The sequence below is a fragment of the Schistocerca serialis genome, chromosome 9, assembly GCF_023864345.2.
Source record: "Schistocerca serialis cubense isolate TAMUIC-IGC-003099 chromosome 9, iqSchSeri2.2, whole genome shotgun sequence".
Taxonomy (NCBI): Eukaryota; Metazoa; Arthropoda; class Insecta; order Orthoptera; family Acrididae; genus Schistocerca; species Schistocerca serialis.
This window is the reverse complement of record NC_064646.1, coordinates 420,542,067-420,567,447: the sequence shown is the minus strand read 5'-3', so window position 1 is coordinate 420,567,447 and position 25,381 is coordinate 420,542,067. Positions and strand designations below refer to the sequence as shown.

General features: G+C 40.0%; 2 long non-coding RNA genes across 3 annotated transcripts in view; one reads left to right on the top strand and one right to left on the bottom strand.

Moving 5' to 3' along the window:
• The window catches only part of LOC126419280 (uncharacterized), a 75,978-nt gene extending 56,222 nt beyond the window's left edge, over positions 1-19,756 (bottom strand). Inside the window, exons 1-2 of one of the 2 annotated variants that reach the window (XR_007575951.1) lie at positions 19,542-19,756; positions 3,550-4,351 (exon numbers count right to left, since the gene is read on the bottom strand). This is a non-coding gene — a long non-coding RNA (uncharacterized LOC126419280). The remainder of the gene's footprint in view (positions 1-3,549; positions 4,352-19,541) is intronic. The other variant, XR_007575950.1, reaches the window with a different exon arrangement.
• A 43-nt stretch (positions 19,757-19,799) lies between these two features.
• The window catches only part of LOC126419285 (uncharacterized), a 28,335-nt gene continuing 22,753 nt past the window's right edge, over positions 19,800-25,381 (top strand). The window contains exons 1-2 of the long non-coding RNA XR_007575956.1: positions 19,800-19,904; positions 20,910-21,016. This is a non-coding gene — a long non-coding RNA (uncharacterized LOC126419285). The remainder of the gene's footprint in view (positions 19,905-20,909; positions 21,017-25,381) is intronic.

Genomic DNA, 25,381 nt, shown 5'->3' with positions numbered 1-25,381 from the left:
GGAATCCTGAAGATACTAAAGGTATCAGATAGATTATATAATGGTAAGACAGAGATTTAAGAACCATGTTTTAAATTCTAAGGCATTTCCAGGCCAAGAGATGAATACACTAAGCAGATTCAGAAGGATGTAGGTTGCAGTACGTACTGGGAGATGAAGAAACTTGCACAGGATAGAGTAGCATGGAGAGCTGCATCAAACCAATCTCAGGACTGAAGACCACAACAACAACAACAACAACATATCAAACTATGAATACCAAATAAGGTGTCCAGATGTCTTTTTCTATATTCACAAAATGCACATTGAAATAACCACAGACTGTTAACTGCTTCTTGTTGTCTCATAGATAGCATGATAAGGAATCCATATGCCCCACAAACAGATCAAAATTGCCCAGTAGAAATCTGTATACAGTTACAATTAAGGCTGAACTATTATTCAGTATTATTGAACAAGCACTCACTTCTACATGTTGATTTCTATAGAATCTACTCATTTCAATGTTTTTGCACTTGTGTCCTGTGTTTATATAATTATGTAGAACCTTAACCTTCATGCACATTAGTTCTACATAAGTAAGATGCCAGAGTGCAACCTTTATATATAACTGCTTTAACTGTGATGTCATTTAGTGTTCAGATAGGCACAAAACTCAGCTCTCACTAACTTTATGAAGGAGATGAAGATCCTTTTTACCTTATTACTCAGTCCTCTAATGTCCTGATGAAGGGAGCTAACATTATTTTTCTATGCATTGTTAAACATTTGCATTGATGGACTGTTATGAGAGTTCTTGGTAGAATATTTTATACATTATGAATGAAGACACATGTGACACCAATGTAATATTCTACAATATTGTAGAATACTAGTAAGTTCCTTCACAACAGGTTGCCTGAATCTTTTGCTAACCTAAAACACCACCTCACTGACACTAATAACCACAGGGATTTTGCTTTGCATGATTTTGGCCCATTGTGCATAGCTTTCTAGGTCAGTCAATTTATCAAGCTTTTGGAGCCAGTGGCTCCTCCTTCTGGCAGAAGAGTTGAAGGGGAAGAAAGAGGAGTGAAGGGAAAGGACTGGAGAGATTAATGGAAAGGGGTACAGTTTAGAAACGTCATCCAGAAATCTAGTTCTGGGTGACTTTTGTAAACTGTACCCCTTTCGTGTTTGCCTTACGGAGCACCGGTAATGCCAGTTTTATTCTGGGCACCACTCTGTGTGGAAGGTGAATCTAGATCAAGAAGTGATCACCAGTAAAAGTCATCAACCATTTTCCACTGAGCAGTGGGCATGTGGGATGGAGAGCACACAGAAAGATAAAGAAGAATGAACGACACTAATGCACTGCTGCAGTGAATGCTCCACCCTCTGTTTAGGGCTGTGTTGTTTATGAGAATAGTCACTCCTTCTTCAGCCTTCTCTGTCATAAGGACATATTTTTTTGTGGTAGCCACAACCATGTAGTCCAAGGGTGTCATATAGCTTAAAATGTATCTGCTGAAAAATTACACACTTTGATCTTCCCTGATTTAATAGTCATAGACCCACCACATGTGCCCAAAACCAGTTGATTATCCATTGTAGTATGAAAGCCACCTTAGCAGTGACGTTTTTCTGCTGTTTTCCCATTGTTATTCCTCCTTGGTGGGGAGTCTGCAACAAGGGAGGGTGAGAGGAACTTGCTGATCTCCAAGGCAGACATCAACATTGATACCACCTATAACATGGTCATCATCTGATTCATCAGATAGGATGAAGATCGCATGGACTGATGGTTTTGGACCGTTTTTTCTAGCCTGTTGTTTTTCATCCTCAGGTTCAAGTTTTGGGACATTGGTAAGGCTGTTTTAACAGATTTTTTTTTCTGTTTCTCTCTGACATGAAGGTGTATTATTCTTCCCAACAATATGTCCTGCAGCCACCATTGCTTCAGTTGTAAGTGGAAAGTTCAAGGGTACATATATAAGTGTAGGTTTGGCTCTGTTCAGCTGTTAGTGTCTGGTTGCCACTACAAGTCTTTTGTACAGGCTGGTATAGTTTTGAGATGAATAACTTCACTGAAGTAGGTGGCTGTGTGGCCCTATGTCTTCTTCACTTCAAAGTAAGAGAAGCATTGGTAAACTTTATCTCCTGGATTCTGTGCTCTTCTTGGATTACCATTTTGCTTCCTCCAAAATGAATGGTAATTTACACACATGTGTGGGGTATTCATTTAGGACATCATTCATGGGCAGCTGAACCACATGTTCCGCATATAACCTGACCTTTGCAAACCATGGTGGTGTGATGTGTTGACATTTAAAGCTGCACTTAACATGATGTACACTTGACAGCAAAAATAGTGGGCCACTACTGAATACAACCAATGTAACACAGCTATGTTGCAGCTCCTCTGAATGCTGAAATCCTGTGGGGTTTAGCCACCTGACTATACACAGCAACTACCACAAGAGACCACTGGATACCACTGCTCATTACGGCAGTCAGTCCAGATGTAAAATAATACCACAAATAATACCACAATACAATAAATATTAGAAAACAAGTATCAAACAATAGAAAATCCATGGTGGAACGTAACAATATGTGTGGCTTCAGCTGCCAGAGGCTGTAGTCATGTCTGTGAGAGTTGCATTTGTGTGTGTGTGTTATCTGTTTTCGACAAGCGCCTTGTTGGCCAAAAGCTTATATTGTGACAGTCCTTTTGTCATGCCTATCTTCGACTCAGCATCTTCACTGTATGGTGAGAGAAAACAAGTTATTATAGATGAGACAGTCCCTAACGTTTTTAAATTAAACTTCATTAGAATATGTGACACTTCAGAAGTCTTATCCTGCTCTTTAAATGGCATGTGTTGTCGTTCGTGATACGAATTTGAACCCACTGTTAACCAAACAAAGCTTGCATGTCTGATTGAGACTCGACTAGGCAATTAAGATGCATACACTATCGAAGTGTTCACCAGTATTGGTTTACAAGGCTAAATGTCCAGACTTGGAGATAAATGACAATACATTTCACACTGCACCGGCAACCCCATGACGCTTTCACTGGGCCTGAGAAATAACCCCAGATGGTATGTAATAAAGTGCAACACACAAGTGCGTAACCCCATGAAGTGAAGTTGTGGTGATGGACGAGGAGTAAAACTCAGTACCTATATGAATTGATCAGGTGTCAGATATTAAGTATGTTCACCAATAGCATGATACTGGAACCTGAAATGACAATACAAATGATTTTTGCGTGCCAGGGATTCGAACCTGGTACCTTTCACTATTTTCTTGTGACTACAAAGAGACATGAAATGTTTATTGTCTCTTCACCAGTAACAAGATGTCACATTTTCAGGTAGAGGTAACACAATTTATAGTTCTGTGCTGCAAGGGACTCCAACCTTGCACATATCATCATTGTTGACCCCACGTAAAGTGGTGTCAGCTGCCAAATTGAAAACTCTTTGGACAATGATTAAAGTAATTAAATAGGGGTTTACTGTAAATTAGTGAATAAACTATGTTGTTGTAATCCTTCCCTACCTTGGTGTAATGATTCTTTGCTTCCTGGTCCACTCATTTCTACATCTTTCCTGTCTTGGCATTCTGTCCCAGCTTGGTCACCCATCATCTACATCTTTCTTGTCCTACGGTTCTGTTCCAGGATGGTTATCCAACATCTACATCTTTTCTGTCCTAGAATTCTCTCTCTGTTTTGGTCATCCATCTTCTACATCTTTACCACTGTATAAGTTTCTGTCCTGAAGGATGCTTAGTCATTTGTTGAATAACACAATTATAAGCACTGTATACAGCCTACATTACATGACAGAATTTCTAAATCTTGAGTATACAAATAAGATATCAGAAGATGGAAGCAAATGATGTTTAAAAGTTATTTCAGAAAAAATGTGATGCAAAATTGTCTTATATATGTTTGGGCGATTAGTAATATTGATGAGATTTGGGAAAATAATGGCAAGATATCTTTGATTTTACTGTCTGAAGTTGAGTGTGCAATCAGCAAATAATATAGCAGCTGCAGTAGCCACCAGAAAGATCACAGGAGGCGCACATCGACACGCCCCAATTCTGTAGTAACACGGTTCACGTTTTCTGTCGCACTTCTGAGTAGACCGGGAACTGTCTCATAGGCATTCCCGATGTGAACTCACTGGGCCCGGCCCATGCTGCCTGAGTTGTTCTTGTTGTTCCGCTGGCAGAGGTCGCGGCCAAATTCTCGTGTGCCCTCTGGTGGACGGGACTCTATTTGCGGCAACTACCGTCCGTGACGCGCCGTGCCGATGTGCGCCTCCCGCGATCTTTCTGGTGGCTACTGCAGCAGCTGCAACAGTAAATTTACTATTGTTCTGACAGAAATAAAATCAGTTTATCACAATATGTCAGTGTTCATAGCTATATATCAGTACTTTGCCGTTCATGCTAGAATAAATAATTTTGGGATGAAATAAAAGTGTTACCTAAACTAGGACAATGAGAAGCATTTGTGATAAAAAAAGTCAATCAGGCACAATGAGAAAAAAAAAATATTTTTAAAAGTAAAACCATCTCATTACCTAAGCTAATGAAATGTAATATACAAGCTTTTATCTCTTAAGAAATAGAGAGAGATGCTGTGTTAGGTAATGGGATTGGTTTATTGCTGTAGATGTGATTTTGTATAGTCAGTTTTGTAAAAAAGGAACACAGCATGGATTTTTATCATTAAATGATTATATGATGATGTAGAAATGTATCAATGGCAATGGAGTAAGGAATCAACAAAATGCTGTGACATAAATAAAGTGACAAAATATGGTAAATATGAGTTATATTATATGCAATAGAGACAATGAGGATCTGTAACATTATCCAGTCTTCATACTATTTTGTGTTTGCCAATACACTCTTTCAGTTGACAAGGTTTCTTAGGAGAAGTAATTAATGAAAACACAGGCATAAGCAAATAATAAAGTCAACTACATAAAGGGAAATATGATTACAATATGGTAAAATATCTATGTGTGTCTAGGTAATGTTTGCTACTGTATGTGTAATTTATGCCACTTTACATAATAAACTGAATGAAATATTAATGTAAACTAAATACTACTACATAGTTTATTTTCTATGATGTTGAAAATTTCCTATTTATATATTTGGTACTAGCAGTTTCATTTAATCATGCACAGAAAGAAAATATGTTCTGATAATTGGCCAATTACTGTATATGAAGTAAATGTGGGTGTTCTGACAGAAACGATCATAATAAAACCGTAATTTCCAAAAACAATGAGTAAAGTTTAATAAAACCAGTAATTTTTAGTTTAAATGAAAGAGACTTGAAGAACAGCTTCCACAATGTTTTGAAATATCTTGTCCTTCACACTATGGTGCCCTTCACAGGATTGGTGGAACAGGCGATTGGTGAAGAGGAGGAGGTTGGGCATGGAGGAGGACAGGAGCACAGTGGCATAAGGATGAAAGACATGTGCGTGGTATCGATGAGATAGGAGTGGTTGTTGGGAAATGAGAAGGGGTGGGGAGGAGATGGCGGTATCGTTGAGGCTAAAATGTGCAGGTGGAAGAGGGGGTGGGTTAGGTAAAGGAGGGTGGAAAAGGAAAAAAGGGGTGAAGAGAAATATGAGGAAAGGAAGGAGAGGGAACCCTGATGAGGTAGAATGGGTGCCGTGTTTAAAGTTGTGTCATCAGTCTTATGACTGGTGTGGTTGGTTGGTAGTGTTGGGTCTTCCACAACATATTTAGACAGAGTTTAGTTTTTCTTCATTATTTTGTAAAAAGCTTTTATATACAACTGAAATCTTGTATTTGATACATAATTGGATTTTAATCATTTTGTAAAGGCTTAGAAGTAAGCTGTATTGCTTTACTAAAACAGGATGTTTTATGTATTTCTCCATATATGTATGTGCTGAGAAAAAGTGCAACTGACGACACTGACAGCAGTACCGCAGCCAAACTCTGGGACTTCAAAATGAGTGGACAGAGTGCACAATGACGTGTAGATTTAAAGAGATTTCAGCTGGACAGTGAGCCATATAAAATTTTTAAAAAAGTCAGCAAGAATTTAAGGAAAAATAGTTGTAAAATAAATCACATTTGCTTCAAAATTTCTGTTACCTCAATATATATGTTTGTCTACAAAACTGAACAGTACCTCTGTAGTTTTAGAATACTGATGATGAAATTAGTGTGGTATTGTACTACACATATTCTCAATGTTTTGGATGTTATGTAACGTGGCGTGGATAGTTACGATGCCACAACGTAGGTGCACGCTCTCGTAAGTAGGCACTACGAGGGGAGACTAACTATGCCGACAACAGCGCACTCTGGCCGACGCTGTGGTGCTCAGCGAGGGCTGTCTTGATTTTTGGCTGTTTTTCATCAAGAACAGACAGCCTGGAAATATCGCTTCTGCCACCGAGTGGGCTAGTTTGCTATTGAGGCTTTGTATTATTTATGTTCAGTTAGAGTCTGGACAGCAACAAGTATTTGTTAGTTTTGAGATTATGCAAAACAGTCATCCTAACTTCACAGGATTAGATGTCTTCACACCTATGTGCTCATCCTGTCCTAAGTTATGTATGAATTCAATATTTACTTGTGTTTTTGACTCTATTAAAAGTGCTAAAGTTACATGCAGTACCAAAGTGCTTCACCTCTCCTGCTCCTACTTGCTCCTTCACTCTCAGCCTATATTTTGTTTGGTACTGCTTTATCTTTTTTGTGCTGTCTCCGTGTGACTGAGTGCATGTGCACTCCCACCATTCCCTCTAAGAAATCATTTTGTGTCAACGATGGCTTCACAACAGGAACAGGCTTCACTGTTCGATATTGTACGGTTTCAGGCTCAGCAAATGACACCACTGCTCGCTGATGTGAATAGACTTGTCACACTACGAATTGCAGCTGCCTCGGCATCTCCGATGCCCCGCCTGTGCCACAGATGACGCATACCGTGCTGCCATTCCGTGCCTTCAATCTGGACTCTGAATGCTGGCCAGAATACACTGCCCAGCTTGAGGCTCAGTTCACCGCATACAACATACCAGGTACAGAGCAGCTTGCCTTTTTCATTGCTAATGTCATAGTTGTGTTATACCCTGTGCTCATAAAATTGCTTCCGACCACCCGCTCAGAAAATAAAACTTTTGCCAAAGTGATAGCAGCTTTAAACTCCCACTTCTGTGACAGTGTAAATGAGGTGGCTGCATGCTACAAATTTTTCTGTCTCCTGCATGGTCCTACTCAGTCAAATAATTTGTGGTTAGCTGACCTAACATCTGATTGTGACTTTAATTGCTCCTGTGGACTCTCCTATGTGGATATCATGATTCGGGATGCTACAACGCAGAATGTGGTGGATCACTGCATCCACGAACAACTCCTAAGATTTAAAAACCCGTCTTTGCTGTGAGTAGTACACTTGCTAGACAGACAAGATACATTATGTATGGCTACTTCCACATTCTACGTGACCTCGGGTGTGAGTACTGTTAGCGAGGCACAACACGTGTCCTCCAGCCCTGCCCCGGCACACGGAGCTACGCCGCACCGCTCGCATGCAAGTAAACAATTTTTCAACCAGGCACCCACTAAGCAACTGAAATCTTCTCCGAATTGCTTTCATGCCCAACCACGGGACAGTTGCCCATCCTGTCATGCACAGTATTAAAGGACATGTGCAAGCTGTGTGTAGTAAGAGGCACTCTAATTCTCAGACTGTTTCACATTGGCGTGACTCGAGTGGGGGTCACCACAATGGAAACTGCCATGATCATAGTTCCCATCATCAGCCTATGGACATTAATGCCATTTCTTCAAGGCCTTCTGCTTCACATGCTTCTACAGCTTGTAGTGTGCATGAATAAGCTTTGCCAGACGCTTCCTCTTGCATTCAGCGCAATGCGAATAAACTTTTTGTGACTTTGAACATTTGTGGAAATTCTGTTCGTGTGCAGTTGGACATTTGTGAGTCTGTTTCTTTACTCAACAGATCAACTTATGACATGCTTGGTTTGTCCCCACTTCGATGTTCGCATTCCATGCTGACTGCATTTCCTGGACAGGAAATTTCAGTGCTAGGCGTGTATAGTTTGCAAGCCATGTATAGTGTGATGACGGTAACTGTGCTCCACTCTAGTTATGCTCCGAACATTTTTGGCATGGACGCATTTGAACATTTTGACCTCGCAGTTCAGGACAATGTACTTTGTGACAATGCTTGTGGCCATGCAGACAGTGTGGCCACATTATGGGATGATTTTGCTGAACTCTTTTCTGAGGGCCTTGGTTATGCCACAGACTTTGCAGCGCATATTTTAGTTAGAGACAATGCCATGGCATTCTTCCGGCGTGCACACCTGGTACCACATGCACAGTGCGACGCCGTGGCTGCTGAACTTCAGCGTTTGCAAGACAGTGGTGTCACTGGACCTGTTTCTGCTTTGCAATTGGCTTTGTCTATAGTGTGTGTGAAAAAACCAAATGGTCGTCTCAGTATTTGTGCTGACTTTGTCTACAGTCAATCCCCAGATAGTGGGAGCTACATTTCCCTTATCACATCCTGAAGACATTTTTGTTAAGCTTGGTGTGAGTATATTCTTTTCCAAGATTGACTTGCGGGATGCATACTTTCAAATTCCACTCAACGAACAGTCGTGGCGATATTTTATGATCAACACCCACCTTGGATTGTTCAAGTTTCTCCACCTTCCATTCAGTTGTGCTTCGGCTCCTGCTATTTTTCAGTCTTGCTTGCAGCAGTTGTGTGTTGGTTGTTCCAATTATATGGATGGTATTGTGGTATCAGGTCACACCCCTGACAAACATCTGCAGAATTTGGGGCTTTATTTACTGTACTTTTGCAGGCAGGATTCAAGTGTAACAGAGACAAGTACAAATATTTTCAAACTGAGATTCGGTATTTAGGGCATATGATTAACGGACAGGGTATCCACCCCTCACCATCACATCTCCATGCGATTAGGGACTTGCCAACACCCAGGAACTTGAAAGAACTTCAGTCTGTGTTAGGCAGATTCACATATTATGTTTGGTTTATACCAAATGCAGTGCCTTCAGTTTAAGAACATTCTTTTTGTTTGGTCTTCAGATTGTGATGCTGCTTTCCACAACCTTAAATCTGCTCTGCTGAGTGATCACTGTTTGATTCCTTCCGATCACTGCAAACCAGATGTTTTGGCTGTCAATGCATCTTCTCACGGCATCAGGGCAATTCTGTCCCACCGCATTACTTCTGTCGAGTGCCCGGTCGCTTTTGCGTCTAAATTGCTCAATTCTGCCCAGCAAAACTATTCTCAAATTGAGAAAGAGGCTTTAGCTATTGTATATGGAGTGACCAAGTTTCATGATTTATTGTACGGTCCCAAGTTCTATTTGGTCACCAACCATAAGCCTTTGACGTTCTTGTTTCACCTGTCAAAGCCAGTTCCAGCCCATACTGCACAACAGTTGCAACGTTGGTCTTTGTTTTTGTCTAACTACAATTATGAAATTTTGTTTTGGCCTACAGCCAATGCTTTGTCGTATCTACCTATCGGTCCTGACGAAGTGTTTGATTCTACCGAATTGCCATGCACGTTCATTGATTCGCAAGACAAGGATTTCAATGATGGTTTTCCGATGGATTTTTGTTGCATTGCTTCTGCGACAACCGCTGACGCTTCTTTGCAGTACATTCAAACTCAATGGCCTCTGTCTGCTATGCGGATTAGTGATCCCCTTGTTCGACATTACTTTGCGCAACATCTCAACTTGTCTGTACACCAAGATGTTATTTTGTTACGAACTGACACTGATCAGTCTTGTGTGGTTATACCTCATTCATTGCAGTCGGAAATCCTCCTCTTACTGCATGTCATTGGGGAATAATGAGGACGAAGCAATTAGTGCGTTGTCACTGCACTTGGGTCAGTATTGATAACCAATTGAGAATTTGCTTGCTAACTGTCGCTCTTGCATGGAGCACCAATTTGCTCCTCGCCAGTGCTTCTTCACATGACCGACTCCTACTGCACATTGGCAACATGTGCATATTGATTTTGCGGCTCCTTTCTGGGGCACCCACTGGTTGCTAGTCATTGATGCTTACAGCAACTTTCCTTTTGTTGTACCTATCTCTTGTACCACATCTGCCAGTACTATTCAGACCTTGATGTCTATTTTTTGCATTGAGGGCCTTCCTGAAGTCACTGTCTCTGACAATGGCCCCCCAATTTGTGTCCTCTGAGTTTTAAGTGTTCTGCACTGCTAATGGCATTCGCCATCTGACCTCAGCCCAGTTCCACCTCCATTTGAACGGCAAGGCTGAACACTTTGTGCATACATTTAAGTCGCAGATGAACAAGCTGCATGCCAAACACTCTCGCAAGCGCTCCCAGCTGTGTGGCACCCATTCCCCAGTGCAACTGCTACATGGCTGCACACATCGGTTGCTATTGCAGGTGTTGCACCCGCCGCTGGAAGCTCCCTTTGCTTTGCCTTGTTATGGCTGGGTGCCACATTATTTGGTTTTCTATCGTGTTTTCTCTGTTAGGCAGCACTGGGAGCAGGGGCGCATTCTTCGCCAGCTTGGCCGTGTCTTGTTTGTGATTTCTGGTCCCTCTGGCACTGTCAAGCGACACCAAAACCAGATCTGTTTGTGACGTCCTCGGTTTTTTGCTGCTGGTTCTTTTCTGGCAGAATTGGATGTTTTGCAGCTTCTCCTGCCACAGCCCATGACTCAACTGATGGCATCTCTGTTGCTTGTGCCTAAGGTGCGGGCGCCCCTGACTGCGCCAACGGTCCGGTCTACTGTGCCGGACGGGTGCCACCTGTCACCGCCATGGCCCCACCTCCAGCTGCCATTGCTGACGTGTTCCTCCACGGTGCCTGGGCCAATGGATGCTGAGGCTGACATGACGCCGACACTGTCGTCCATGGAGGTTGTTGCTTCGACTCTTTGTCTGAGCATACCCAGTGGCGGTGCGCGTCCCAGGCAGGTTTTGCAAGGGGCATTTTCCTCTCCCCCTCGCAAGCAATTCGGGGACGCAGGTGGGCAGCCGTCCCTGCAATTCAGTTGTCCGCCCCCTCAATTCTGCCAGCCCTGGGTCCCTTACCCCACTGTCAGAAGCCCTATTCCATGACGGTTCACTGTTTCAGGGGGGAGGGGTGTGGCATCGATAGTTACAATGCCACAATGCAGGTGCACACTCTCGTAAGTTGGCACTACAAGAGAAGACTAACTAGACCGACCACAGAGCCCTCTGGCCGACACTGTGGGGCTCAGTGAGTGCCATCTTGATTTCTGGCCCATTTCATCAAGAGCAGATGGTCTGGAAATACTGCTTCTAATAAAAAGTGGGCTAGCTTGGTGTTGAGACTTTGTATTAGTTCCCTCTCGGCCTATATTACAGAAGCAGTTCATAGGAGTAGATCCACACACTGCCTATCCAGGCGATATTCAAAATGTAAAGTTTCACTATGTGTTACTGATAAAGCTGTATCAATTTTCCAATGAGTGTATCGCAGGTCCAAAGACTATTTGCTTGGCCCAGAGTGGGTACACAAGCAGCAGGCTTTTAGAGCAATGTGAATTGTTGAGCTGCAATATCTCTTGGAGGTCTGATAGCTATGGAGAGAGGGCGCTGATCAAAACAGTGTGGTCAGCCAACACCAGTATAGTGGGAGGGGAGCAGAGTACATTTGACTAATGGGCCAGTCGGTGTAAATGTTTCCATCAGGCAAAGGCACAACATGAGCTGCTGTGAAGTGTTGTTGTTTGAAATTCCTTTTCTGGCGAGTGGATGTACTGATTAAATTATGGCAACTTTTGACTGTTAAAATGTCTGACAATTTGATAGAATTATCTGGTACCCATGCAGCTCTGCTGAGGAGAAGAACTTTATTCCTTGACATTTGTTTTGCTTGTTTAGGTTAAGACAAGTGGGTTAATATGAACCTTGTCACTGACCTGTGATTGCCAGTTAATGAAAGACATTGTTGACCCTTCATTCCTGATGTTGTGCAATGTTGCACTCACCTTAGCAAGTCTACATGTCTAGAAGCTGGCACTGCAGCAGTCAGAGGATCCTTAATTGGCATATTATTAATTGGTAAGTTTTCTGTTGTAGAAGTTTATAAATCGGTGTTGATGTAACACTAGTCTCAGTGACAGACTGTGAAGGAGTGGGCTGGATTTGATCCTGTGGTGTTGTGCAACATGTCCCCCCGTGAAGCAGTGGCCATGTTGATTGAGCTCCAAAGCAGCCCCAGAGCACTACAATACAAGTGGTATGCCTACGAGGGTGAAGAAATTAATTCTGTCTGTTGAAGTCAAATTGTTCTAGTTTGAGTGTTTCGTGATGTTCTTGGTTTTTGAATCTATTATGCTTGCAACTTGGAAGTAACTGAAGGTATTGTCTGTAGAGATGTTTTCGGATAACTTACTTGGGACAAAAATTACAACACTTTTGGTTGCTTAATGTATTATTGAAATTTATGAGCCTAATCATGCAAACCACACAAGGATATTTAAAATTTTGATTATTTTACCACTGTTCTGCTGGACTGTTAAGTTTTGCATTACGAAACTGGAGTGAGGTGTTTTAAGCATTTTAAAGATTTATAGAAGATCCAAGTTATTGGGGATGATTCTGAAAGGTCAAGGTATGTGTGTAATGACAATGGTAAAATAATTGTTATGTTACATAATTAATCCTCTATTCGAAAAAGAATCCCATATTGAAGTCTGACCCACTCAAACGATCACCCTCCCATATCCTTTTTTGTCCAAGGGGATTTGAATTATGTAGATTGTAATCATTTGCAGACTGTTGAATTATCGAGGCAACTGTTTCTTAATACCTCTCCAGGGTTGCCACAAGTTTCCTCAAGTGAAATTCTCTGATATTTCTCTGATTTCCAGATAAGTTTTAGCATTTTTCCCTGACAAATTTTGATCTCAAGAGTAAGGAAAGACGTAAGTTGATAAAAAATGTAAGGACTTTTGCATTTCTAAACTTCTGAACAAAAATGTTAAGTACTAACATCAACATCTTTTGTAATGAACTGTTTTTAGATGGAGAAAGCAAGCAAAATGGTATATATGTTTCATTAAGACCACTGATGTTACTTTATTTCAATAAAGCAAAACACATTTGATGACAAAAATAGGCATTTTGCTGGAGTTGCAAGACAGATTTAAAATACCTTCACTACTTCCAGAAATAGACTCAGAAAAAAGTAAGCCTCTTGAAGGAAATATGTAAGTTGGGGAAGAGTTGTGTAAAGCAACACTATAAGTGCCTGCCAATAAAATGTTGCTTCTACTACATTTGTTATTGTCAGTTATTATCCACTGTGTTATGGCAATTATTGTACAGGTATTGTGTGATTTTTCTATCAAGAAATACATGAGTACATAGCATACAAACTGCAGCGATTGCCACAACTTTCTTTTTCTTATCATCCATACTTTCTAATATATAAACTACTTTAGAAGTGCCAAAATGTACTAGAATAAACAAAATGTCTATAAAATGCTGCACTGTTCAATTTACTTGCAGTGAGACAGTCGCAATTCCTGAAATCCATCGCCCATGGCCTCTGGCCTGCTGAGGAACACCAAAGTCCTGGGTCCATGGTTAAACCATGAAAATCCACACACAGCCTGACGACTGGTTTGATGCAGCTCTCCACATTACTCTATCTCATACAAGGCTCTGCATCTCTAAATAGCTGCTGTACTCTACATCCTTTTGAAGCTGAGTACTGTATTCATCTCTTGGCCTCCCTCTATAAGGTACCCCTCGCACTTCCCTCCAATACTAAATTTGTGATCGCTTGATGTGTCAGAATGTGTCCCATCAACCAATCCCTTCTTCTAGTCATGTAGTGCCACAAATTTCTTTTTTCTCCAATTTTATTCAGTATTTCCTCATTAGTTACATGGTCTACCCATCCAGTCTTGAGTATTCTTCTGTAGCACCACATTTCAAAAGCCTCTATTTCTTCCTGTCTAAAATGTTTATCATCCACTTACATACAGAGCTACACTCCATACAAATACTTCCAGAAAAACACTTCCTAAAATTTAAATCTATATTCAACATTAATAAATTTCTCTTCTTTAGAAACACTTTTCTTGCCACTGCCAAGCCACATTTTACATCCTCTCACTTTGCTCATCATTAGTCATTTTGCTGTTCAAACAGCAAAACTCATGTAATACTTCAAATGCCTCATTTCCTAATCTGATTCCATCTGCATCACCTGACTACATTCCCTCATACTTGTTTTGCTTTTGTTAATGTTCATCTTTTAACCTACTTTCAAGACACTGTCCATTCTGTTCAACTGCTCTTCTAAGTTCTTTGCTGTCTCTGACAGAATTACAATCTCACTAGCAAACCTCAAAGTTTTTATTTCTTCTCCTTGGCCTTTAATTCCTGCTCCTAATTTTTCTTTGGTTTCTTCACTGCTTACTGAATATACAGATTGAACAATATCAGGGATAGGCTACAACCCCATCTCACTCTCTTCTCAACCACTGCTTCCCTTTCATACCCTTTGACTCATAATCGACATATGGTTTCTGAACAAGTTGTAAATAACTTTTGGATTCCTGTTTTTTAGCTGTGCCACTGTCACAATTTTATTCCACAGCATTGTCAAAAGCCTTCTTTCAGTTTACAAATGCTGTAAATGTGGGTTTGCTTTTCCTTAATCTATCTTCTAAGAAATATCACAGAGTCAATATTGCCTCACATGTTCCTACATTTGTCTGGGATTCAAACAGATCTTCCCCAAGGTTAGCTTCAACCAGTTTTTTTCATTCTTCGACAAAGAATTCATGTTAATATTTCACTTATTAAATGTACTGTTTGGTAATATCCGTTGGCCGGTGTGGCCGAGCGGTTCTCAGCGCTTCAGTCTGGAACCGCGCGAACGCTACGGTCGCAGGTTCGAATGCTGCCTTGGGCATGGATGTGTGTGATGTCCTTACGTTAGTTAAGTTTTTAAGTAGTTCTAAGTTCTAGGGGACTGATGACCTCAGAAGTTGAGTCCCATAGTGCTCAGAGCCATATTTTTTTTTTTTGTAATATCCATACCTATCAACACGTACTTTCTTTGGAATTAGAATATTATGCTCTTCTTCTTTTGTTAGGAGGGAAACGACTATTTGGAAAAAAGAAAAAAAAAAAAAAAGAGAAACCACTTCTCCCATACATTAATTAGCTAGTGTTTTAATTTAACACTTCAAACAGAGTGTTTCAGCAACTTTATGCAGACCACAACCTGCTGCCTACATACTTGCAAACATAAACACAACTTACATTATTGCGTATTCTTGAGTACCCTTGAGTATACTGCACATAGAATGGCTACTACATTCTTTTATTTTGACTGTAAATATTTGAATATTTTCATTTTCTTGTCATAAGTCAATTTATAACCAATTATAACTTTTTGCACCAGAATAAATAAGCTCCATTCTGAATACTAGAGATTGATATGTAATCTATATAAGAATTGTATTTAATTCTAATATTGTGTTAGTGAATTTATGAATTCATCCTAAATTAACTTTTATCATGAACCAGAAACACCAGTATGGATTATATGTACTGACATGTAAGTATATGAATTCTTAGCTCCCTGAAGAGGCTTCTTCAAGAAATTTACTTGTCAACTTGACAAAATGTTCTTATTTCAACTTCTGTAGCAATAATATTTTTTTCATTTAAACTTAAACAAGTTGCAGATTATACCATAGGATAGAACTGAGTACATGAAATGTATTTGTAGTTGCAAATATTGACAAACATTAGCTGTATAATGGAATGACAATGAAAAATTTTTTTTGATTGACCTAGACTTGCGGCAGGTTTCTGGCTTATTAATAGCTGTCAGTTTACCATTAGGCTACCCAAGCATTCTCCATGGCTAGACCCAAACTTCCATATGTCGTCAATCTGCACTTGTTCATCTGTTATGTATATTCCCATACAGGAGAGATATTTTAGTTGAAAGTCACTAGCCCAGTATTGGTGGATAAATAAAATATTGCAGTGGCTTTGTTGTTCTGAAGTACAATGCATGTTCCTTTAGACATGCACGCATGTGAAAAGGAACAGGCACAGCATGGACAACCATCAGCTGTATAACTGAATGACAATAATGAAAATTTGTGCTGTACGAGGACTCAAATGTGGATTTCCCACTTATCAGGAGTGGTCACTTTATAATTAGGCTATCTGAGTGTGACCCACAGCCATGCATTTGCAACTGGCATTCATATGTTAACTATGGATATTGCCATACAGGGGTGACATTTTTAACTGAAAGCCACGTGCTAAGTGTCGGTGGATGGTTACAATATTGCAGTGCCTGTGTTGTTCATAATTATGATGCAATGTTCCTGAAATCGGAATGATCACATAGATAATATTTTGGGGGAGGCAAACCAAAGACTTCATTTTACTTGCAGAGCACTTAGAAGATGCAACAGGTCTACTAAGGAGATTGCCTACATTATGCTTGTCCATCCTCTGCTATGGTATGACTGTGCAGTATGGTACCCTTTCCAGATGGGATTGACGAGAGGACATTGAAAAAGTTCAGAGAAGGGCAGCTCATTTGGTATTATCAAAAATTCGGGGAGAGAGAGATGGACATAATAGATGACTAATGATTCCATTCATTAAAACAAAACTGTTTTTCAGAGCAGTGATATCTTTTCAGCAAAGTCCGTTTTTCCCATTCACTGTTACAGAGTGGAACGGTAGAGGAATAGTAAAAGTGTTTTTATGAACTCTCTGCAAGACACTTAAAGGTGACTTACAGAGTATTCATGCAGGTGTAGCTCAAGGTGACACTACCTCAGAGGTGCAATGAGATTTATTGTTACTTCAACTGATGTTGCTAAATAAAATGATGTACTATCATGTAGGAGGTATTTTATGTACAAAAATTAATTTTGAATCGTGATGATAACTGCGGGTCCAGATGCGATGAGGTGAACAAAAATTATGTCATACTCCTGTGTCATGTCTCACAACAGGACTTGTACGTAGAGCTATCATCACTATATGACTGCGTATGGGCTATTCTTGGTGTTGTGGTAGATAGTTGCAGATGGCCTTGTGATCGCGATTGAACGGGGAAACATAAAAGCTGCGTAGAATCTTATTGTGAATGATGTTTTGCAATATCTTGGCTATTTGTGTATCAAGTCATGGCAATATAGCTCTTGTGCAAACATCATGGACAAAAAGTTCGTAATTTTTGCGAGATGTGTCTCTGCCAAGTAATATGGTTCAATGAAATGTGGGCCACTCATATATAGAACTGCTACAGTGTAGTGGAGGTCAGTGAAAGAACTGCGCAATGAGAAGACCAGTAACAACAATTTCTTTCAAAGTAGAATGTAGACTAAAGTGTCCGCATTTCATGATGGTCCCCAGGTTTACAAATGGCGGGACATGGCTCTTAATGGAATGTGTGATCATCACTGATGACAGTGCATGCCCTATTGCGTCCCCCTATGCTGACCGTAAGGTTGGTAATAAGTTTTTGTGCCAGGGCCTTCGACCATAGATATTGGTAGACTGGTCATGACGTATATTTCGTGGCACCAACATCTCTACTGCTATACCACGTGACTATTGGCAAAACAATGGTGGTATCCTGTTGTGCTTATGGTTGTACCGATCGTTTTGTGAAGGGAAGTAACATTAAATTTCACGTGTAAGTATTATTAGTTTAATTTAGTGGCATTTCTTGAATACTGATAAGCTATTGTGTGTATCATATCCTTACCCAGAACGCCACAGTTACGTAAATTGGCGGTTTGAAGTGCTGTGTGTGTTTCCAGGCGTACATTGCAATTGTATATATTTCTTGAAATGGTAAGCTACAAAGCTGCTTTTTCTCTTTCGTATAGGTTTCCAAAGGACGAAGGGCGCAGGCAGATGTGGATACAGGCAGTGAAACGAAAAGATTTCAAGCCTACTGCGCACACACGCACCTGTTCGAAGCACTTTGAAGAATATATATATATATATATAGTGTGTGTGTGTGTGTGTGTGTGTGTGTGTGTGTGTGAGAGAGAGAGAGAGAGAGAGAGAGAGAGAGAGAGAGAGAGAGATATTTATTACCAATAACCCTTCCCACTCCAAAAGCAATGGCAATGTGCATTGCTACTACATAAGAAGAAAGGATGATTTTTGCTATCCTGGATTAAATCTGACTTTGGTACAAAAAAGGGGTGAATTATTATTTTAAAGAACAATTTGCAAAAACAAGTTAGGGGTTTGATTTCTCATCAGAGTTTAGTTTTATTTTGTACTTCCCAGTTACAAAACATACGAATATCAGAAACAGATACTGAATACCATTTGCAAAAAGGTAGTTGTATGGCCTATGTTAGTTTCCAGATAATAAGCTGTAATGTATGGGATAAATAATATGCTGCTACAAAAATCTTTGGTCATTTACCAAAAAGCATTAAAAGCCTGACAGATAGCCAACCAGCATTTAAAATCAAACTAAAAGAATCTATGAATGACAGCTCCTACTCAGTAGACTTTTTTTTAGGTATAAATAAGTGATTGGAAGAATTGTCATGTAATGATAGGTCTACCTTTCATTAAACTGACACATCGTTGCGAAGTATCGTATTCATGTAAGTAGGTACTGATTTTGTCGATATCTTATTTGATACATCTACGAAACAAACTGTTTAAACCAAAAAAGACCTTTCAAATGAAACTGCTTTACGTTTTGTGGGTGAACGACACAATTGAGTTCGTTACATTCGATGTGAACACGTGTGTTTACGTTACAGGTTTCGTTGTTTATGCCGATTTATGAAGGCCAGGGCGTTTGACTCATCTACCAGCAGGATATGCTGCAATACGTTTCCCTAATGCATCTCACACATGTTCGATGAGGTTTACGTTACGACAACGGACAGGCCAGCCCATTCGCCAAATATCCTCTCACTGCAAGAGAACCCCCAACAGTGCTTTTCGATGCGACTGGGCATTATTATTCATCAAGGGCCTTGTACGAAACTTTAGCGCTTTCATAGTTTTAAATAACGACAGTATTTGGGATAAGAATGTAGTTGGGATAAGGATAGTTGTGTGAACTGAAAAAAATCTTTAAAAATAAACCAAAAAAGCGAAATAGTAATCATCATTTTATGACGCACCCTTTTCTATATATTTCCACAAAGAAAATTTGAACGAAATTCTTTCCAGAGCGTTAGAATACCTCATTGTAAACGATACATCGTATAAGAATTTGAGCTTCATGGACTTTTTATTTTTGATTTTCCTTAAGGGATACGAAAATGTTAGTTGATTTAGTTAGTCCTGAAATGGCTACATACAACTGCCTGCAAGTAAGGAATGGATAAGGTAAATATGATCCTGCGTTTTGAAACTTTTGTCCCTGTGACTTGCTTATAGCGACAGCAAATGCAATTTCAATTCGCTTCTTACCTGATATTCACTACGACCTCAGTAAATTCTAACTGTATTTTGGGTCTTTGATTGCATTTATTACTTCATGTAAGCACGTTAATCCGTAGCAGCAATACGTAAATCACAATTTATGTTGACAATGACCAATACCTTTGTTGTTTCGTATTAAGTATTTACTCTATGTCGTTTCGAAACGTATATTCGTTGAGAAAAGTCAACCTGTACGACGGGCAGAGATAATGACTACTGCAGTGGTCACCGTTATTATCAGTGACGCTGCTGTATACAAATTATCTAGTTAATAAGGAGTTATTTGTAATAAGATAATATGAAAAGTGAGTCTCTTGTTCGTGAGTAAGAGGTTAGCTTCACAAAATACAGGTATGATGCCGGGCATCCATGATGCCCTTTTCCCTATGATAGTTCAAAATTTTCGACAAACAGTAAGTTTTTAGCGCAAACTCGATATGCAGTATGAGAAACAATTAAAAATTTTCTAACGATGCCTCGTTCATCTCTGTGCGATTAGAATGTCTTGAAGAGGGATGTTGAGTTGTGAAATAATACATACGAATGAAACTGAAGCCAGTGCCGAATGCACCTCCGGAAAGACAAACGAGGGAAACAAGTACAGTGTCGCAATAACGATGACAGGGGGTGCGGAGGTCAGTTCGATCAAGTAACATTATGCCTTTGCCTACCATTAACACCTGCACCACGAAAACAATCATGTTCGACAATGTTCCTGAATGTATTAACAATTACTAGGCTACCTCTCGCCACATGGGGGAAGATACAGCTTCCCAGAAATAGTGTTTTGGTACAGGAGTCGATATTTACTATGTGATGCGCAATACTTGACATGAATTTACATTCCCCTGTAAGCTAAAAGTATCAGTTTGTTGCAATGGAAGAGTAAAAATAATGTATTTCACTTTCTGACTTTCAGTAATAGAAAAAGATCCAAAAATGTTGTGTGAAAGAGCTGTTGGCTGTGGTCCAGCTCAAAACACTGTGCTCTAGAGTTTAGTTTGTCACACCAGACTCCGGCCACCAATCATGGAAGTCGGCTGATAGGGACCAATGTCCACTCAGGTGACTGCAACACGTCATTTCCTGAACCAATGATGTATGCTGGTGCACTCGCTCTGCCAAGCATGAAATTATTTCCTTTTTATTATGACTTGCCACGTGAAATATATGTGACGAAACGAATGAACACAGTGCAGTAACTAAATTGGCGTGCCCATTTCTCAGGCAGAGTATGTCATGAGGGATGTTTAAGAGTTAAGATTTCCATGGGAAAAAAGTCAGGATTATTAGTTTGTAGCTGTGTCTGTGACAACCACAGATAAACTCTTCTCTACTATAAGTTTCTTTTCTCAGGCATTATCTCTTGATCTGGGTCTCTTATACTCTGAAGATGGCTTCGGAAACATGAAGCTCTGGAAACTTGATCTGTATTGAGAGTTGTGCCATGAAGAAATTGCAAGGTTGGTGATGCATAACATACAATTGCTACAGATAGGCTAAGTCGTTGGCAGTGAATGCATTCAACAATGCTGTTACATTTCTGATGGAACAAGATGCTGAATGAAAGTGAATAGGCCAATGCATGTACCGTTGTGTAACTAACGCTCTAGTATAAAGGTAACAATAGTTACACTCAATGAGTATTCTCATGTTGCTCAAATAATTTGTTTATTGTAAACAAAAATCAGTTTTAAACGCCAGGCAAACATTTCTGACTGTACTGATGTTAGCCTCACAATGTCATAACACTTCTGTTGTGATAGCAGCAGTACCACAGCGTCTCCAGCCAATAGGTGGTGTCTTGTCAGCATCCATGACGACGGCACATGGTGCTGCTAGTGTGTTGGCTTCGCTTACAGTAGTCAGATGCCCACCACAATAGAAAAAGAAAACATCGTCGGTGTTGAGCTGTCCCCGTTGCCTGGAAGGTGGGTGTGCACCCCGATAATAATGACTTTGTCGCTGCTGGCTGACCTGTCACAGGGGACATTAGGCCTGTCCAAGACAACCGAGCACACCTGTGGACAACAAAGACGCTGATTTAAGTGCTGGTGTCTATGCCACACGAGAGAAATGTCAAATTTCAAGTTGTATGCCAAAACACATAGACCTTACACATAAAGAGTAGAGGGAAGTGCATATCACAAGGAACAGTTCATCAAAAGGAGTCAGTTTCCAAGCTTGAAACAAATATTAAACTGGAAACAATTATTATATTTCAGAAGTTTCGCCTCTTTAGCTGTTACCACGGATTTCAAACGTATAAGCTACAGTTTCTAGGTTTTATAGTTATATTAGGGACATCCTCACATTTTAATCTTGTCATGTGGCTTTGTGGTCAATGATACTTCGACAAATTTTTGCCTAGTGAAGTTACTAGTGCCTATATTTTGTTAATTTTTGTTTGTTTCAATGTGCTCATAAAGTTTGTTACTGTTTATACCATTAAGTTGCACCATGACATCCAGGGATGTGAAACTAGCTATGGATGAAACTGGCTAATCGCCCAACATCTTTCAGTACAATCTTCTCGTACTTCCAGCCACGTCAAGAAGTCATACTTCCATGTGTTTCTGGACAAGTTGCTATTAGCCCACTGTGAAGCAGTAACCGACTGTTGCCTGGTTGCTGTCCTCATTTTTATTTAGCCATGGAACCAGCTGCTGTTAAGCCCATCCACATAGGACTTTGAGGATATAGCCTTGGATACAACTCGCGGAAAGTCAAGTTGCTCTTACTACCTTTTCTACAACTCATTTGCTGTCTGTTTCTTTTACAGCAGAGCAATTCAAAGATGATGTCTTTAGACAGGTGAATGATGTAACTAAGTACTGTAATCATTTACAAGTTCTCAAGGTCCAATTTTTGAAAGAATATTGGTCTACAGCAATTCAGCAAGAACTGCTCATAGATTTCTGGACCGAAGACTAGTACCAATCTGGTCAGGGAACAATGGAGGCATTCTGTAAGTACTGATGAGGAGGTGGCTGTGCAGTTGTTGCTGTGGGTATAAGACTTTTGTTACCATTCTGTGTTTGGTGAGAACTTGTAGCACCACTCCATGACAATTACGAGAATTATGAACGTTCTCTCAAAAGAGTCTAATATTCTCATGGCCGTTACATTATAGTGCAAAATATAACACAGCAGCTGCAGGAAGGTGGAAGACTGGTGCCACTTATGATGATGTGCACAACAGGCAACAGAATAGCAATCATTCTGATGACCAGTTTTAAGTAGAAAACTGGCAAGTAATAGTGAGGAACATAAATTAAGTGTGCATAGCAGCTGCCACAGGTGACCTTGGTGGCGAGGAGGTGCACTCAGTGGGGGAACAATATTGCTGAATAGCTTGGTTGGGCAGCTGATGGGAAGTTCTATTGAACTTTGTAAGAATGGAGACACTAATGAGTGGGGGAGACATTCCTGCACCACTGAGTGTGTGTGAAGAGTCACCTGACGCAACAACAGTTATTATTATGACATATCTGACGAATTAAACGCTGTTGGTACTATTGGGATAGTGTGACACTTTGATAAAAAGCAACTGACTGGAACAGGAACAATAAGAAATAAAAATTCGTTGATGTAGGAAGTGTGGGGACTTCTTGCTCCAGAACAGTATATAGAAGACTGCAAAGAAGCAAGCACTTCTGGACTGCAAGCGAGAGAAATCAAACAAGCTTGTTCATTATAAAACTCAAGAGTGCCTCTGGACGAAACTAATATGATTTATAAATTCGTATTTGATGGAGATTCCAAATATGAACTGCCATCAAGGTTGGACAGCACTCATGCAGTGTGTTTTAGACTCCCAGGCTGATTGGTGCATAGGAAGAGCAAAAACAGAAATTGGATGCCTGTGACCGAGTTTGGTAAAAAAAAAAAAGCCAAAATAAAGGAGTTGTTTTGTGGAAGAGAGCTGATGCCCGTTTCAGCTGATGTCAATCCGATTGCAAAAGGAGCAGTAGGTGGCTTAGAAAGTGAGGTATTGGTTGACTGCTGTTCACACATTTCAGTGTCTTCACCCAGCAAAATGGACACAGTACTACTGCTGATCTGCAACGTCAAATTTTTGTTGCTACAGGAATGGTGTCCAAAAACAGTCCAACATGAAATCAAACTACTCTTGCATTTCAAAGTTGTGGTCACAGAATTACACAAGTTAGAGAATTCAGAAACTCAGTGTTAACATGATCACAAGTATCGATTTTTTAAATATGAGTTGTTGAGATGCAATTGTCGAGTGGTGTTTTATAATAATGTACGTACAGTGTTAACGTATTTGGCGCTCTTTAACAACTAAATAACGAAAGACGGTATTTTATGTTCAGTAGCAGTAGTAATACGCACCTGCGTGTGGTTTTTCTGTATGTGTATAGTTGTTGTTTATGTTGTACGTGCTTTGTGTTGAACCGGTACCTAATAAACCATCTGTATTTCCAAATACGCAAATATTCGTTTTCTAACAAAATCCCAGCGGGTTATGGGCCCAGGTGCGTGTTAAAAGGACACTTGTACGAAAATAATGACGTAGCTCTGTGCAAAAGGTTTTTAAAGTTATCTACAAGAAGACGTTTTTGAAGTTGTTAATTCCACGCAACCATCGAAGGATTCAACAAGAATTATCAACATCGGAGTTGCGGAAGGCAAAACAAATTGCAACACTTGCAAATACATAGTAAGTATTTGTCTACGAGGAATTCCTGTTTTGACTGCAAATATGTCGGAAAAAACTTTGCAGAAAATAATGCGCCTACATACTGCGAGTGAAGTGTGGACAGAATTACACAAAATATTTGATGGTGTCTCTGAAGACAAAGTTTACAACCTTTGTCTGCAGTTCTTTAGTTACAAAAAGGCTCCTGAAGACGATATTGCCGACACATACTTCCAAACTGAAAAATTTGTGAAGTGAAATGAAACAGGAAATTACTAAAGATATCGTAAATAATTCAAGAATGCCTGATTTGTTTTTTATTTGTAAAATATTAGGTACTCTACCAGGAGACTATTTATCGTTTAAATCTAGTTGGACGCTAACCGGAACGTCTAGAGATGACATAACAATTGATAATTTAACAAATCAATTGTGTGCATATGAGAAAGCTCTGAGGACAAAGGAAGATGATTTTAGTAAACAAGAAGCCCTCACTACAGACTCATTAAGTCTGTCATTTCAGCAAGTAAATCCAATGGAGAAAAAGAAATTAATATGTAATTACTCCAACAAGCCCAACCATATAATTAAAGTGTGCTGAAAGCTGGCAGTGGATGGCAAATCTCCAAAACCAGCTACCACAGATACAAATATGCTACTTCTTTCTGTGACATCTTCTGTGATGAACTCTGAATGTAGAAATGAGGACTGGTATATAGACAATGGTGCAACAAGTCATATTACATATGATAGGAATTGTTTCAAAACATTTCAGCCTTTTCTAACAAAACTCTCAGTTACTATAGCTAATGGTGACATTATTGAAGCTATTGGAAAAGGTTCAATACACAATGAAGCAGCAGTTGGAGGAAACTGGAACAGAATTACCTTAACAGATGTATGGTATGTACCTCAGATTCACAAGAATTTATTCTCTGTTCTTGCAGCACAGGATAAACGTCCAGAAAGTATATTCACATCAAGCGCAGAAATTTGTCATCTTAAGATTGATAATGTCACTAGATTGGTAGGTGACAGTGATCGCTTTGTAGGCCTTTTTAAACTTGCTGTAAGAAATGTGAAACCTAGCTCCCTCAGCGAAGTTAACACCACTAGCAGAGACAATACGCTGCAGCTTTATCACGAAAGATTCGGAAACTATACA